This window comes from Electrophorus electricus, chromosome 16, assembly GCF_041902795.1.
Source record: "Electrophorus electricus isolate QZ-2024a chromosome 16, ASM4190279v1, whole genome shotgun sequence".
Classification (NCBI taxonomy): Eukaryota; Metazoa; Chordata; class Actinopteri; order Gymnotiformes; family Gymnotidae; genus Electrophorus; species Electrophorus electricus.
The window spans coordinates 23,952,501-23,967,500 of NC_137512.1; positions in this window are offsets into that span (position 1 = coordinate 23,952,501).

The window sequence follows — 15,000 nt, forward strand, 5'->3', positions numbered from 1 at the left end:
GCGGAGGAAGATGACAGAGCGCCCTTCCATTGTCGGGAGGCGTCGGCGTTGACGGCGATCCCTCTGCCTTTGTGTGTGTGCAGAGAGGGGTGGAGCCTTTGATTCCCCGACAGCCCCTCTTTTCAAATGCATCCCCCGGACCAGGCAGCGGGAGCTGCTCCGCGCTGCTCACATCCTCGGAAAATTCGAGATGAGAAAAAGTTTATGGAAGCGAGTAGGAGTTTATTCAGCAGGGCCCGCCGAGGGCCTTTTCACTGCCCTGAGAGGGCGACTCTGTAAGGGGGCAATCAAGCATGCGTTGGGAAGCAGCCCGGACGTCTTCCTACCTGTCACGGCCCCCGCTTGAGCGGGGCTGAGAGAGTTACTGAATCGTGGGGGGAGGGGGCTTTGTTGGGGAGGGGGGGGACAATAGACGAAGGGAGCAAACAATCCAGAGAAGTCTATCATTCTGCTGGCTGTTATCTTAGGCGCTGAATAAGAGAGGAGTCGCCCTTTCTCTGTCTGATAGTCAGCAGTGTTTTCAGCAGCTAGCGACACTCCTCTCTCCGCATTCAGCAACCCTCGACAGGTTCACGAGGGCAACGAGTGCAGTGTATTAAAAAAGGAGGGAGAATAACTCTGCTTGTCTGGAGTCCAAGATGCACAAGCGAACAGCCAGGCTTCTAAAAACAAAAGTCTTTGTTAGTTTATTTATTTATTTATTTATTTATTTCTGATGGCACCCTTAGCAGAAATGTAACAACACATTTTTTTATTATTATTATTTTTTTTTTTTTTACAGCTCAAAAATACTTATTTTTAATAGGAGAGGAATTTGAAGCAAAAAGGTCAGATCAAAAAAAATTGGATATATTCCTTTATCCAAATTATACTGGAAACTTTCATCTAAAACTTTAATGTTGAATTTTTTTCATGGTAAAAAATAAATTCTTTAACAGGTCTCCTCATTCCTCATTCTTCTTTGAAAGCGAGAAGAAGCGCGACACTCGCGTCTTCATTCTGCTGTGCTGCGCGAGAGCGAGAGGGAACCCTCTTGGTGGACAGAGTCAGGAAGTGGCGGGTCCCACCGCCGCAGGGTGCCTCTCCCCACGGCCTGTGGGAAAGGCCAAACCATGACTTATCCGAACATATGGTTTCCCGATTCAAGTCCAAATGTCTGAGCCCTGTTGCATCTGGTGCCATTTTAGTTGGTTAAAAATGCCACACAGGGCTGTGACCAAAGGGGAAGAAGTGGAGGGAAATACAGTCGTTACACAGCCTGGGCTCTGCTTTCTCACCTCATTAGCCACTGGCCTCCGTGACCAATCAGGCTTTGTCACCGTTGCCGGGATCATTACGCTCTCATTTTCCTGCACGCTCATTCAGCCGTCTCCGGGCAGAGAACAACGGACAGGGTGAAAACCGCTCGGCCGCGGGAGGTGCGGAAAGGCCATGTTCTCCTTCATAGACCGATCAAAAATAAAAAGAGGAAAGACCTTGAAAGTAATTAGAGCATTTTGCGAGGGCCATGTCATCACCATAGGGTTACATCTCCATAACAGGGAATTCCACTAACTCGGATGCCTGAGGCCTGGTCATGTGACCATGCTTGCGTACATGGAAGGGGTGGTCTTCTCTCAAACATGTCACCGTGCGCGTAGTTTGGGCGTAAGACAGTCTGAGCTCGGGCTTACCTTGGGTCTTCATACAGGCACAGGCCTGGGGGTGGCGCTCAGGAAGAAGTCAGCTCCGAGGCCGCTCAAATGCATCGGCTCCCTGGCGCAGGTCAGTGGATGGCCAGAGGCCGGAGGAGCTGTCAATCACCCAGTCAGGCGGGACAAAGGCCTGTAATCGCCATGGGTCCACCTCATTCCCACATCCCTTACGCACCGCTGGCCCTCTGAGGCCCCCTCTACACACACACACACACACACACCTCACACCATCTCTATTCTGACTGACCGCCAGCCGTTTATCAAGAGTTGGGGAACACACATACACACACACACACATTTTAGGAGGCAGAACACACATGTGCACACACACACACATACACACACACACATATCCAGACAAATGTGGCACTGGCACTGTGGCAGACACAGCATGTTACAACACATTTACAACAGGAATTGCAGTACAGGGCATTGGGATGAGTAATGGGAGAAGACTACGGAATTACACGCTGAAGCAGTGGAGTTTTTCCTCCTGAGCCCCAGAAGCAACTGGAGCCAAAGCATAGTGACACACTGGAAAGATCAAAGGCTCCAGCCGTACCAAACTGCTTCGTTCTGTATTATTTTATGTGGTGCTTTTCTTGAGTTCATGCATCACTTGAGTTCTTTGATTTCCCAGACAATACCATAATAAGTTATATATGTTATATAAAAGCAGTAATAAAACTACTACTAATGCTGCTAGTACTACTACTACTACTACTACTACTACTACTACTACTACTAATAATAATAATAATAATAATAATAATAATAACAATCAATAATAATAATCAATAAATAATAATCAATAAATAAGCATTTCAGCCTACTACTCCAAATATGATTGATTCCTTTTGTAGACTCTTAATGATTTGAGATGTACTACATTGTATTTACATTGTTATACAATATATGAATTGTGCTGTATTCTGTTTTAGCATTTATTACTTTACTGTTGCTGCCCATGGGACCCTGTCTGACAATACAAGAAAAATGTCACAGAATCATAAAAGTACCCAGACGATAGACATGAACACTAAATACCTAGAGCTATTCAGTCTAGAGCTATCCAGACTAGAGCTATTCAGACTAGAGCTATCCAGACTAGAGCTATCCAGACTAGAGCTATTCAGTCTAGAGCTATCCAGACTAGAGCTATCCAGACTAGAGCTATTCAGTCTAGAGCTATTCAGTCTAGAGCTATCCAGACTAGAGCTATTCAGTCTAGAGCTATCCAGACTAGAGCTATCCAGACTAGAGCTATCCAGACTAGAGCTATCCAGACTAGAGCTATCCAGACTAGAGCTATTCAGTCTAGAGCTATCCAGACTAGAGCTATCCAGACTAGAGCTATCCACACTAGAGCTATTCAGTCCAGCTCTCAGGCCCAAGATCCTGTTGTAGTTCTTAAGGACAGTTTTGCTCTGCTATTCTACAGTGCTAGTTTGATACACTTTATATCTCTTATTAAATTTATTTTAATTCATCTTTCTTTTTCATTAAATAAACTTTAACTGTGTATATTTAATAGTTTTCTCTTTATAATTTTTAATTTGGTTTGTTTGATTTTTAAATCAAATGTATTTGATTTTTTTCAGTAAATTGTTTGATATAATGTTTTTTTTGTCCAAAACCTTCCAGATGTAATAAGATTTATTATTAAACTTCTTCCATGTCTGTGAAAAGCGCTTCAACTAGCTGCTGTCTACGAAAAGTGTATACGACCGTGTGTTATAGACCACATACATAAACACAGTGTGTTATACACCACATACATAAACACAGTGTGTTATAGACTACATACATAAACACAGTGTGTTATAGACCACGTACATAAACACGGTGTGTTATAGACCACGTACATAAACACAGTATTATAGACCACGTTATACACCACATACATAAACACAGTGTGTTATACATCACGTACATAAACACAGCGTGTTATATACCACGTACATAAACACAACGTGTTTTACACCACGTACATAAACACTGCGTGTTATACACCACGTACATAAACACAATGTGTTTTACACCACGTACATAAACACGTGTTTTACACCACGTACATAAACACAGTGCGTTATAGACCACATACATAAACACAGTGTGTTATAAGATGTAATAAGATGTAATAAGATTTATTATTGAACTTCTTCCATGTCTGTGAAAAGCACTTCAACTAGCTGCTGTCTACGAAAAGTGTATAAGACCGTGTGTTATAGACCACATACATAAATACAGTGTGTTATAGACCACGTACATAAACGCAGTGTGTTAGAGACCACGTACATAAACACAGTGTGTTATAGACCACATACATAAACACAGTGCGTTATAGACCACGTACATAAACACAGTGCATTATAGACCACGTACATAAACACAGTGCGTTATAGACCACATACATAAACACAGTGCGTTATAGACCACATACATAAACACAGTGTGTTATAGACCAGCTGGTCTCTTTGTGAATTTTAGGCTTTTTAACATCTTCATTTACATGTTATTTCACCTTTATTGAAACTATTTAAGATTCAACTCAACCTTTCTAGGCAGTGCAAAGCTACAATACATATAGTAGAGATAATAACTAGGGCATTCTAGTCTACAGGGACCATGCCAATGCTTCACTGGTGCCTCTGTTTTGTAATAAACAAGCCAACAACAACAACAACAACAACAACAACAACAACAACAAATAGTGTACAACAGTTCAGCAGGTTTTCTCTCTCTCTCTCTCTCTCTCTCTGTCTCTCTCTCTCTTTCTCTCTCTCTCTCTCTCTCTCTCTCTCTCTCTCTCTCTCTCTCTCTCTCTCTCTCTCTCTCTCTCACACACACACACACACACACACACTGTTGCTGAATGAGTGAATTACTGAATGGGTAACCAGTCTCTACCAGCAGGCAGAACAGTACCTAAGTCCTTGTGTTTAATACAAAAGGGGCAATTATATGCTAATCAGGTCAACTCCTCTGTGTGTGTCTCAGCAGTGAGAGATGCTACAGGACAGTGGTGTTTCCTTCTAAAGGCTGCGGGACAGTGATGTTCTCCTTCTAAAGGCTGCGGGACAGTGATGTTCTCCTTCTAAAGGTTGCAGGACAGTGATGTTTCCTTCTAAAGGCTGCAGGACAGTGATGTTTCCTTCTAAAGGCTGCAGGACAGTGATGTTCTCCTTCTAAAGGCTGCAGGACAGTGATTTTCTCCTTCTAAAGGCTGTGGGACAGTGATGTTCTCCTTCTAAAGGCTGCAGGACAGTGATGTTCTCCTTCTAAAGGCTGTGGGACAGTGATGTTCTCCTTCTAAAGGCTGCAGGACAGTGATGTTTCCTTCTAAAGGCTGCAGGACAGTGATGTTTTCCTTCTAAAGGCTGCAGGACAGTGATGTTTCCTTCTAAAGGCTGCGGGACAGTGATGTTTCCTTCTAAAGGACATTGATTCTAAAGGCCACAGGACATAGCAGTTTGCTTCTAGAGAATACAGGACAGTGCAGTTTCCTTGTAAACACTGCAGGATAATGCTTGCAGGGCACTGCTATTTCTGTCTGAACACTTCTGGACAGCACTGCTTCCTTCTAAACAATACAGGATAGTACTGCCTCCTTCTAAACAATACGGGACAGTACTGCCTCCTTCTAAACAATACAGGACAGTACTGCCTCCTTCTAAACAATACGGGACAGTACTGCCTCCTTCTAAACACTGCAGGACAGACCCATTTCCTTCTAAACACTGCAGGACAGACCCATTTTCTTCTAAACACTGCAGGACAGACCCATTTCCTCCTAAACACTGCAGGACAGACCCATTTCCTTCTAAACACTGCAGGACAGACCCATTTCCTTCTAAACACTGCAGGACAGACCTGTTTCCTTCTAGACCAGTGGGTCTGTGTGGCCCCCTCTCTCCAATTTGTTAATGAATGTCAGTATGGAACTATTGAAGACTGACACTGTTAGGCTTTACATACTGTTGCATTTAAAGTTATTTAAATTGTAAGCTTGTATTTGGCCAGACATCTCAAACCAAACACCAACATTTGTGAAGCACGCACTATTTCACTATTGATGTTGCTATTGATAATTACTATTGACAAAATTAATACAGTGACATGTAGATACCAATTATTCCTTTTTTAAGTGTTTATCATGCTCATCAATTGCGAAATGACTGCGTACATTTGAACATTGTGTACAAAGGTTCTTTGAAGTTCCTGGCAAGTGTGACAAAGCACATTACTAATCATTTTATGACGGCGACTTATATGACCCAATTCCATTAAATGCTGAGTACAGTTTTGAAAGTCTTGTCCCCAGTAGGCCATGTCAAGGCAGACCAATAGCAGAGCTTTAACTGAAGAAGCGGGCATGTTGCCTTTCACTCTTTCACTCTTTCAATCTTTCACTCTTCCAAATTCAGTCTTCCGCTCTATTGTTTTAAAATGAACTTCCGTAAGTGCTGCCATTAAGTACAGAGACCACTGCCCGACAGACCTCATCACAAATCAGCATGGCCCCGCCCCCACCATTCATTAGCATGGCCCCGCCCCCCACGCATCGGCACAGCCCCACCCCCTCCATGCATCAGCATGGCCCCGCCCCCTCCCCACATCAGCACGGCCCCGCCCCCTCCACACACCCCTACACAAACCCTGTAGTTTTTCTCTGTCGAATGTACGATTACTTTGGGACATCTGCTCATGCAAACAGTCAATATTGTCTCTCCCCCACCACACACACACACACACACACACACACACACACACACACCATCTCCACCTCCCCCCAGTTCATCAGCTGTGCTGGCTTTACAAGCAGAGGGTAGCAGCTCTGGAAGTGAACAGTCACAATGCAGGCCTCATTAAGCAGTGATTTATCATCAGGCAAAAGCTCAGGTTAACCTCTGACCGCCCAGGCCTCCTCTGCTCTCTCAAAGGCTCTATTGTCAGGACCCCATGGCCTGCTGGTGTCGAGGGACGAGAAGAAAGACGATCCAGGGAGAGCAGAGTGAGTGCTCTGCTCCACAGCACAGCTGACTGGAGGGCTCATCCCCGCCGAGGGCACCGTGAGCACTAAGTGCCCCGTTGGGCTCGTTTTACAGGGAAACTTGGTGATGGCGTACTAAAGCAGGCCAGATGGTATTAAAGTTTACAGGAGGACGTGCTGGAAGTCCAGCTGCATTTTTAATGAATGTGTGTGACCAGTGAGGAGCAAACATCTTTGAAAGCAACAAAATACAATATGAACAATATGTGTGCTGCCAACCCAGAATCTCTATATTTGTGTTATGTCATCATTTATTACAGTTATTACATCATTTATTACTCTGCGACATTTCTCATGATCCTACTGTAAAAGTTACTAATTCAAACATAGGGCATATATATATATATATATATATATATATATATATATATATATATATATATATATATATACACACACACACACACACACACACACATATGTGTAAGATGTGTAAGAATAATACATCAGAATTGCCAATGACTGTGATTTCGACCATGTGTTGTGACATTCTGTTCCGTCTATCTGTCTGTCTGTCTGTCTGTCTGTCACTGCTGCAGTCTGGCACCAGTATCCTGTTCTGCATTGTATAAGTCTTTATTTGTCCGAGGCCGAATTCTTAAACTGGTGTCTTTCTTTGACAGCACACACAATGAGGGTGCGTGGTGGGTTCCATATGGTCTTCACCCAGCCCTCTGCTGTGTATAAATCTCCACAGAGATCAGCAAGATAATGTATCACTCATGGTTTGTAAACTGTTTTGTTAACTGAGCATTAGCAGAAGGGGGGGGGGGTTGCCGTTGATAATGCGAACAGTTGGTGTGATACGAGACATAGCTCAGTGCTTCTCCCCCAACCTGCCCCACACACACACCCCACCCTCCCTCCCAGCTGCCCCATCCTAACGTGGCAGGACCTGGTCGCACCAACTGCCTGAGGCTGCTCCTCATGGGTGGTGCTGCCCCCTGTCAGACCCAAAATATGGTGCACCCCACCCATAATCCTCAGGGCAGCGGATCTGGTTCTGACAGCTTGGCTGGATTCGGTCAGGCTCCAGTCCTGGAATACATGGGATTGCAGGACTGTTTCCTGGGCCACGATTATAGCTACTGTTATTAGATGATTATCAAAGCCCTGATGGACAGTTGCAGAGCACCACCAGTTGGCTTTTCCCTGCAAACTTAGCATAATCTAAATATGAGAACTAAATCAGTCAAAAAAATACAATTGATCTAAATAGCACTTTTTACATCAGATGTTGTCACAAAGCAGCTTTACAAATATCCAAGTCCAAGCCCCCAGTGAACAAGCCAAGGGTGACAGTGGCAAGCAAAAACTCCCAAGAGCATAAGGAAGAAACCTGGAGAGGAACCAAGACTCGGGGGTGGGGGGGGAGCGCATCCTCCTCTGGCCAACAACGACAATCGACGCCCACGATATTTTTACTCTTGAACTGAGTAGAAAAACGTTGTTGAGTAAACGAAGAAACGACATAAATTATATGTATGTAGATCATCTTAGATTTTTCCTTTCGGGTGGATGAAATAGTCACTCTGCCCTCCCCTGCTGTCTTGGTGGGAGAAGCTGCTTCGTGTACGGTGGGTTGTTTCTGGGCCTTTTTTGCCAAGTAAAATTAAGAAATATTTGAGTTTCGGTGAATTTGGGCTGCAGCTCTTTAAGGAATGAGCGGGATCCAGAATCCCGGGAGGTGACGCCGTACGGGAGAAATGCTGCCCTTCTGCTTTAGAGCCTGTCAGTAACCCCATTCTCCACCGGCACGATTTCTAGCATTTCAATTTGCTTTGAAGGGCTTTTTCGGTAACATTTGATGCCAAGATTCCAAAGTGTTAAAGAGAAACACGAGTGGGTCTTTTCAGGGCGTTTATGGGTTTATAAAATCGCTCTCTTGTGAAGCTGAGACTGTGTGGTCTGATTGGCCCACTATCTCGAGCATCACTTCAAACATCCATTGCAAGTGCATTCCCTCGCTCCCCCAGCGCAAGCCTGCCGTGCTAAGACTGTGAAGCATGTGCTTTGTAGCGCAATCTGCTTAGCTTGGTTAGCACACAGGAGAGGGAGGGCAGGCACACCTGAGTAGACGTTCTCCTCCTTCTTTGACAAATGTCTCTTGGAGAATAAGAAAGCACAAAAACCGAAAGAAAAAAATAAAAACCCGCGTGATCCGCACGTCCGCTCCACGCGTTTCAAGCGCGCGGAGCGTTTGCCGCAGCTAATCCCTTGCACGTACATGTCGCCTTCAGCAGCGCGACTTCGCAGCCACCCAGGTAGTCAGAATGAAGGATATGGAAATGGATCTGGAGATTATGGGATTACCACTCGCCCAGCAGTTATTACAGATGTTGGTAAATGGGAGAGGTGTTGGGCTAATGGCAGCCTATTCATACGCGAGCTGATGCAGAGCGGGAGATTGCGTGGCTGTTTGGTACGAGGAGACTTGTGAGGTCTGTGGTGGGTCCTGTCTCAGACTAACAGACACACTCCAATACACAGACACACACACACACACACAACAACAACAACAACAACAACACACATACTCAGAAAGGTTGAATTTGTCCCATTTCATCAGGGATGTGCTCAGTTTCTAATGTAGTCCATCTTTTAAAGGTCTGTGGAAGGGGATCTCTGCGATGTCTCCTTAAAGGGGTAGGGCGCCCTTTCATCAGACTTAATCAAAGTGCAATGTATTTTGCCCAATTTCAAATGACATATTGTCGATGCAAACCCGAGCAAATGTCTAATTCAGTTTACTTGAGTGAGCTATGCAGGATTCATACTTTCAGAATGCACGAATGTGTTTGACTGAGATTCATTAGTAAACAGTAAACTTCATGACTACTGAAAGCGTCTACCCTGTAAGTAGCACAAGCTGCGAATGGGTGTTTCACACTAACTAATATAAGCCATTGTAAATGGTCCTGGCCAGTCAAACAAGTCATTAAGATTATCTAGGCATGACAAAGGAGAGGTTTGAAATGGCAAACAGAGGAGGCAAATCAAACAGCGCTTTGTTGAAGAGGCTTTGGTGTGTTGGTGAGCTCCATACCAATTTGGAGATTTCAATTTGAAATCTCTCTCTCTTTCTCTCTCTCTCTCTATCTACCCTGGGAAAATCAGAGAGCTCCTTTTCATGTGGACAAAAGCATGAACCATGACTGGGACTTCTCAAACACTCCAAGTAAGCTTCAGTAGCCCTGCAGTGATCATGTAACTGGTAACAGCTCTTTATCGTGGGCACCACCGTAATTGAATTCAGGACATTGAGCGCATGCATGGTCAACAAAATGTCTGTCATTTATAATGTGTTAATGCCAGTCTAACAACAGTGAGAACAAAAACAACAATGTATACATTTCTAATAAAGGAGTTCAAAAGTATTGCATCCTAAATTTCACAGGGTGGTAATGTCCTTAATCTGCATGCACAGTGTAACACAGGCTAAGATTTCTCTAATATGGCTAGTTTACCCTGACGGAGCCTCCCTTAGCCTGGGAGAGTCTGATCAAGCACTGCCTTTATGTTCAGCAACCTGTTGCCAATACATTCATATAAATTTAATATATAATATAAAATACATTCATGTTTTGCCAATACAATCATATAAATTATGCATAAATTCCTTGGTTATGAAGTTCTAGTAATATGTCTCCATCTGTGAAATGCAGATAACAGGACTATCCAGTCGTACACACGAAGCGTTGCCAGCCTCGCCTCTGAGTCGTCAACTAGGCTAAACAGGATGCACAATATTTTTATGATGCATTTTATTTATATTGCACCTTTCCCCAGACTCGAGGTTGCTTCACAGAAACAATCAAACACAGATTGGGAGCAAATGAATTAGGTAGAGAAGTTTAGTTAGGTAGTGTCAGATATAGAGGTATAGATAGGTAGAGTTAGATATAGAGGTATAGGTAGGTAGAGTTAGATATAAGGGTATAGGTACCTAGAGTTAGATATAAGGGTATAGGTAAGTAGAGTTAGATATAGAGGTATAGGTAGGTAGAGTTAGATATAAGGGTGTAGGTAGGTAGAGTTAGATATAAGGGTATAGGTACCTAGAGTTAGATATAAGGGTATAGGTAAGTAGAGTTAGATATAGAGGTATAGGTAGGTAGAGTTAGATATAAGGGTGTAGGTAGGTAGAGTTAGATATAAGGGTATAGGTACCTAGAGTTAGATATAAGGGTATAGGTAAGTAGAGTTAGATATAGAGGTATAGGTAGGTAGAGTTAGATATAAGGGTGTAGGTAGGTAGAGTTAGGTATAAGGGTATAGGTAGGTAGAGTTAGATATAGAGGTATAGGTAGGTAGAGTTAGATATAAGGGTGTAGGTAGGTAGAGTTAGGTATAAGGGTATAGGTAGGTAGAGTTAGATATAGAGGTATAGGTAGGTAGAGTTAGATATAAGGGTGTAGGTAGGTAGAGTTAGGTATAAGGGTATAGGTAAGTAGAGTTAGATATAGAGGTATAGGTAGGTAGAGTTAGATATAAGGGTGTAGGTAGGTAGAGTTAGGTATAAGGGTATAGGTAGGTAGAGTTAGATATAGAGGTATAGGTAGGTAGAGTTAGATATAAGGGTGTAGGTAGGTAGAGTTAGGTATAAGGGTATAGGTAAGTAGAGTTAGATATAGAGGTATAGGTAGGTAGAGTTAGATATAAGGGTATAGGTAGGTAGAGTTAGATATAAGGGTATAGGTACCTAGAGTTAGATATAAGGGTATAGGTAGGTAGAGTTAGATATAGAGGTATAGGTAGGTAGAGTTAGATATAAGGGTATAGGTAGGTAGAGTTAGATATAAGGGTGTAGGTAGGTAGAGTTAGATATAGAGGTATAGGTAGGTAGAGTTAGATATAGAGGTATAGGTAGACACGAATACCTTGGGACCAAACAGACCAAAATACAGTGCATGAATTAAACGCTTTATTATTAACGGACATATTGGAGAAGGAGATAAGACTGGGAAATGAGATACACTGCTACTTGTGATTTAAAGACTGAAATGGACGAAATGTCACACAGCCGCTGGAGAAGGGAATTCCAGAGTTTGGGGGCCATTAAACTGAATGATCCCTGGAGAGTAGCTTGATCTAGGGGCCCAACGCTGGACCAGAAGACAGTGACCTGAGCATTTGAGCAGAGATGTAACCGGAATAACATCAGTGAGGTACTGAAGTTGAGGTCCTTGAAGATCTTATGAACTGTGAGATGTATTCTATACCAAATCTGGAAAGTAACTGGTAGCCAGTGTTGTTTATGGAGGGTCGGGGTGACGTGATGGGAACATTTTGAGTGGGCTATGGTCTAGGTGCTAAATTCTGGACATATTGTAATCTAGTTTTCTGCAGAGACACCGGTGAAGAAGACATTAGGGTAATCAAGGCATCTGGGTGTTAATCTGGGATTTTGCTGTAAAGATCTGTGTTAGGTCAGACACAGCTACCGCACGGGATGTGAACCAAACAGTTTGAGATAGTAATGCAACCAGTGTATACAAACAGGGCTTCATCTAAGCCTTCTCCCCCTGTCTAAGATAGTTTCTCAGCACAGGTAAGAATGATATACACTGCTTGGCCAAAAAAAAAGGTCACCACCTGGATTTAACTAAGAAAATAGGTAAGAGCCTCCCATTGGATAATTACTGCATGGGTGATTATGTTTCAGCTGGCAACAAGTTATTTAACCCTAACTGATGCAGTGAGGAGCTTCTCATTTGTTAAACAACCATGTCGAAAGACACATCCTGTGGTTATGGAAAAGATGTTAATCTGTTTCAGAAGGATCAAATTATTAGCATGCATCAAAGAGAGAAAACATCTAAGGAGATTGCTGGAACTACTAAAATCGGGTTAAGAACTGTCCAATGCATTATTAAAAAGTGGAAGCACAGTGGGGAAATATCATCTTCGAGGAAGGAATGTGGTAAGAAAAAAAACTTGAATGATCGTGATCGGCGATCACTTATACGTGTTGTGAGATCAAATCATAGAAAAACAACAGTAGAACTCAGGGATATGTTTAATAGTGAAAGTAAGAGCATTTCCACACACACAATGCAAAGGGAACTCAAGGGATTGGGACTAAACAGCTGTGTAGCCTTAAGAAAAGCACTTGTCAGTGAGGCTAACCGGCAAAAACGGCTTCAATTTGCTAGGGAGCATAAAGATTGGACTCTGGAGCAGTGGAAGAAGCTCATGTGGTCTGATGAGTCCAGATTTACCTTGTTCCAGAGTGATGGGCGCATCAGGGTAAGAAGAGAGGCGGCTGAAGCGATGCACCCATCGTGCCTAGTGCCTACCGTACAAGTCTGTGGGGGCAGTGCTATGATCTGGGGTTGCTGCAGTTGGTCAGGACTAGGTTCAGCAATGTTATGTGCCCAAAGAATGAGGTCATCTGACTACCTGAATATACTGAACGACCAGATTATTCCATCAATGGATTTTTTCTTCCCTGATGGCACAGGCATATTCCAAGATGACAATGCCAGGATTCATCGGGCTCAAATTGTGAAAGAGTGGTTCAGGGAGCATGAGACATCATTTTCACATGTGGATTGGTTTCAGACCTGAACCCCATTGAGTATCTTTGGGATGTGCTGGAGAAGACTTTGCGCAGTGGTCCAAATCCCCCATCATCAATACAAGATCTTGGGGAAAAATTTATGCAGTTCTGAACAGAAATAAATGTTGTGATATTGCAGAAGCTTGTGGAAACGATGCCACAGCGAATGCGTGCCGTAATCAAAGCTAAAGGCGCTCCAACGAAATATTAGTGTGTGACCTTTTTTTTTTTTTTTTGGCTAGACAATATAATATAATATAATATAATATAATATATACATCATAATTTAAATTAGGCTAAGTCAAATACAAGATAAAGTTTATTAAAATAAAAATCTTTTGATAAACGGAGTGCTTTAAGATTCATTTCTGTCGTTCTTGTAAATCACACTCCTAGTGCTAATGAGTTCATTTCTATGAGAAAGCGTTATCAGATGTTGTGAGCATAACCGAAATCATTACCGTAGTGTCTCTAACCTGACGCGGAGCGCCAAAATCACCATCACGCCATCCCAATGTAGCTGTGTGAAACTAGTAGCCATGTTATGCTGCCCTCTGCTGGCAGCCGAAGAAATTAATCGGTAAATGTAATCATTTTCAGCCTTATGGCTGCTAGCTGTAGCTCCAGCAATGCGTCGCAGTTGTTGTTGTTGTTGTTGTTGTTGTGTACACTGAGATGTGAAACTTCTCAGTCCAGTCCACGTTTGTAAACTAGAAAAAAAACTTCTTGGACTTTTTCCAAACTCCAGTGTAGAACACACATTTTAAAATCTCTTATGTGTGTTATTTCCACAAAAGTAAACTGACTGATATGTTGTTTTAATCGCTCTAACAAGGGCGAGAATTCTGCCATGCCAAGTATCTCCGTAATGAATATGCTTTTGTAAATGAAGTCTAAGTAGGGAGTTGACTGCTACTAGTTTAAAGATTAAAAACCTTTAAAGTGTGTGTGCGCGCTCTCTGTATGCGAGGTACATTATTATTATTATTATTATTATTATTATTATTATTATTATTATTATACTCTCACTAATTCCCCTGGGAAAAAAGTTACGAACCATGTCATTCTAACTTCACAATGCTCGGCCTTAAAATCTATTGTGTCCTGCACGCTGAAACGAATCAGCTAAATTCGTTTGAACATCTAGGGGTTTTTTTTTTTCACTTCTTCCTTATGATCTTCTCGTGTTATGCTTCATTTTCCTTCTTTTAAAAAAGAAAAGAATACAAGACTGTCCTTTGTAAAAAAAGAAAAAAAGAAAAGAAAAAAAGCAAGAACTCTGAGCATTCCAGCGAGCGTTGTTTCTGGAGGTGACGCACATTTGGCGCTAATGAAACAATATTTAGGGCGAAGGTACGCGAATGCGCCCACTGAGCCGGGGAGCAGAGGGCAGCGTGGGTCGCACCGGGCCGTGATCGGTGCCCGGTGAGCCGGAGAACAGCGACTCGCTAGCGTCTCCTTCTTGGGTTCGCGCTGCGGCAATTTAACTGCGTAATCGGATTGAAAGTGAGCCGCAGTGTTTCTGTCAGTTCACATTTCATCAGACGGCGAGTGTGAACTGAAGTCGACAGCGCTGAGCGCTAATCCAGAACTAAAGGCAAAAATAATTAGGGGCCCTATCTAATCCCCGACGCGTTCTCCTGCCCCTGAATAACACTGAAATAAGGCGACGCTGGCTGACTTAGAGCAGC